This window comes from Dasypus novemcinctus, chromosome 12, assembly GCF_030445035.2.
Source record: "Dasypus novemcinctus isolate mDasNov1 chromosome 12, mDasNov1.1.hap2, whole genome shotgun sequence".
NCBI classification, from domain to species: domain Eukaryota; kingdom Metazoa; phylum Chordata; class Mammalia; order Cingulata; family Dasypodidae; genus Dasypus; species Dasypus novemcinctus.
In genome coordinates, this window is record NC_080684.1 from 42273407 (window position 1) to 42277035 (window position 3629).

The window sequence follows — 3629 nt, forward strand, 5'->3', positions numbered from 1 at the left end:
TAATACCTTTAAAAGTATTGTGTGCCCTTGACCTGGCTGTTATGCATTGTTGTATTGGTAGCTTGTGATTAAACAAACACATAAATTTGATTGAGCATTCACAATAGAGTTGTGTTAGATCTTTCAAATGCTCCATTTACTTTCAGTTTCTGCTTTGGGTTTGTTAAGATAAGTACATTTACATGACTACATGGTAATTGGTATAGTCTGCAAAATGCTAATTCCAGGGTAAATCCCTTGTTACTGTACTACAGTATTTAAATTCTAAATTAAAACAACAACAACAACAACTTATGAGAGGTGAGAATTAGTCGTCTCTGCTAGACATATTTGTACTGCCTATTTGGAATTTTCTGTGTTTTAGTTGGCATTTACATTTGGAAAAAAATCTGAGAAAAATGTTCAAGAATACTCAAGATGTTGAAAAAAAATTTAAACAACCAGCAAGGGAAAGCTGTAGGTTAAAAAATGAGGATCTTGTGCTTGCTTTGGCAGCACATATACTAAAATGGGAATGCTACAGAGAAGATTAGCATGGCCCCCATGGAAAGATGACATGCAAATTCATGACATATTCAATATTTTGCTATGGACCATAGTTAGTGGTAATAGTCTGATGATATTATCTCATAATCTGTAAAGAAAAATGTTTACAATAGTGTGGTGTGTTGGTGAAGGGGAATGATTGTTTTTGCAAGTTTACAATTTGTGTAATAAAAATATATTTAAAAAATGAGAATCTTAGGAGGCCATTAGAAGATCTTATTAAACAAAAATTTAAGATTATAAGCACTCCAGATGTTGGCCTAATCACCTGACCAGAAGAGTTATATCCTATAATTAAAAGAGGAAGAAGAACAAAATACATCTTTATTACTGGGAACAAAAAAACAACATACACAAAAATATAAATAGAGGAAAAAATCTGGCCAGAAGGATTATGTCTAAAAGACCAATCTCAAATCCTGAGCTGTTTCCTCCAGATAATGACTGAGATCCTTTGCAAGATGATGATGACCATCTGGATGATCCAACAACCTGGATGGATAGGTGGTGAGACACATGACTATCATTAAAACTACTAAGAACAGTAATGATGATGACCCTATTGTAGTGACAGAACAAAGGGCATTTACCAGACAAGAAATAATAAAATTAAGCTAAGAATTCCCATAAAATGGAGAAACCACTGAAACAAGGTAGCTAATAGATCTATCATCCAAAGAATGACATATTTTGCCAATAATAGGCAGCAAACTAATACAGATAGGAAATATATCTAATGATGTAGCACTAAATCAGATACTTAGAAGTTTTGAAGAAAAACATCCAGAAATAGAAAAATCACTGATTGATTGTATATCAAGGGCCTAGAAATTAAGGTGGCCTTTACCAAATTTAGCAATAGTGAAAACAGTGATTTGATCCTCTGTTGGAAATGCCACTAATATCCTGATGAAATTTGTCCTATTGACTATGATTTCAGATAGTCATACTAATAGTCTGTAAGAAGCAGAAGCAACAGACCAAATTCAGAAAATTATGCTCAGATCAGCACCAAGTCATGAGAGAATAGCTCTATGCTCCACTGTCACAGGTGCTGATACAATTGGCAAATTAAATGATGCAATTAGAACTGATGAAAAATTGAGTCAGTATAAAAACTATGCCTTCAGAGCACTGTTGAGATTTGAAAAATCAATGAGACCAACCTCATTTACTACAGAATGGGAAAAATTGTTACCAATAGGGAAAACCCAGAAGCAACATGGGATACAAGATTTTAGGAATTCCCTTTAATGATAGGAAAGGCAGATTTTGAAAACCAAATCAGATAAGAACACCATTTACAAAAAGATGGTAATGGCAGACAGAACCTTAGCCATCCAGCACCCTTTAATTAACTGGGGCAGTAAGGGGTGAAATGCAAAGTAAACCAAGAAAAGGAAGATCCACATAGAGATCTTACTTCTCTAAGGTAAGGGACTCAGCAGTCTCCGTTTCTGGCCATATCTAGAGGAAATCACCCAACTGTAGGGATGGTCATTTTACAGATATGTGTAAATATGAACAACATTTAATGTTAGTAGGTACTGGATTCTAGACCACAATGATTAAGAGCCAGATTAACAAAGATTAAGAAAACAACAAAAAGCTTATATTGAAGGACTGGGAGGCAAAATTAGTTTAGGAACTTGGATTAGTAGGTATTTTGTAATAGAAGCAATGGAACCCATGAAAGCCAAATTCCTAATAGGATCTCATTTAGAGAGATGTATATAGAAATAGATGTCTGTGCAGACAAATACTTTTCTGCCTAGCAGTTGCCATCTTTCTGAAGGATGCTGTAGCAGTTTGATATAATTGATGAATTCCGAAAAGAAATATTGGTTTATGCTTGGAATCTGATCTGTACCTAGGCATGATTGAGTTATGATTAGGGCATTGAGTCCCCACCCAGTCCCCACCCCTTGGTGGGTGGGAATTCACAGATAAAAGGCATGGCAAAGAACAGAGTTGAGGGCTTTTAATGTTGGAGTTTTGATTTTGGAGTTTGATGCTGAAGACTTAAGCTGGAGCCCCAGGAAATAAGCTCACAAATGAAAGTGAAACCAGCTCCAGGAAGAAAGGAAACTTGAACCCAGAGAAAAGCAAGCCCCAGGAACACAGGAACCCAGGAAGCCTGAACCCTCACAGATATAGGCAGCCATCTTTCTCCAAATAGACTTTGGTGAGGAAAGTAACTTATGCTATATGGCCTGGTATCTGTAAGTTCCTACCCCAAATAAATACCCTTTATAAAAACCAACCAATTTCTTGTTGTTTTGTAACAGCATCCCTTTGGCTAACTAATACAGATGCTTTAGAACAAGATTCTCTCTTTTTAAAATAATACCACATAGATCACGTATAAAACTCCAGTTTGTCAAGTTCTGGCAGAAGTAATGAACTCAAAATAAGTATCAGTTCCTGAAACTACACTCTGTTCATATGCAAATAAACATTTCCATTATTTATTGAATTACCAATATTATCTGTAAGGTATACAAATATGAAAAAGCTTTTACCCAACGATTAGTTAATCCTAATCATGATAATTTTTGCTTCTTTTATACTTAATTCTAAACTAAAATATACTTGCAGTTTTAAATTAATTCATCTTAAAAATTTATTTTATGCTCTGGATCAGGTTAAATTCCTGTATGTTCCATGAATGTTATCTTTCTTTTTGACTGGTTTTTATTTCTGAGATATAAATCAGAAGATCACATGGTCTTTTAAACTTCAAAAGTCAGCATTAAACTCATTTGCCATAAGAATCAAGATGTTCCCTATTTCCTTGAACTCCTTGAAAAACTTTTAGTCATCAATTTGGTATATTTACAGTGAGGCTTAAATTAGCATTCTTATTGGAGTTTGTTTCTTTTCTGCAAGCCTAAAATGTAGGCATTTTGTTTTACACATTTAGGTAATCTGGAATGATGAGCTCCAAAAGTGATTTGGGTTGTAATGCTGGGCTCCCCTTTCTTATATTTGGAGTACATAACTGTAATATTTACCTAGTTATTTCCATGTGTATTTGTTCAAAGTACTGGCTATCTTCCTAAAATTATTTGTAAGTTTTTCCT

General features: G+C 34.4%; 1 non-coding gene across 1 annotated transcript; it reads left to right on the plus strand.

The window, feature by feature from the left end:
* The first annotated feature begins 479 nt into the window (after positions 1-479).
* On the plus strand, positions 480-586 carry LOC111762070 (U6 spliceosomal RNA). The gene has a single exon (XR_002795281.1). It is a non-coding gene; the product is annotated as a U6 spliceosomal RNA (small nuclear RNA).
* Positions 587-3629: the final 3043 nt, after the last annotated feature.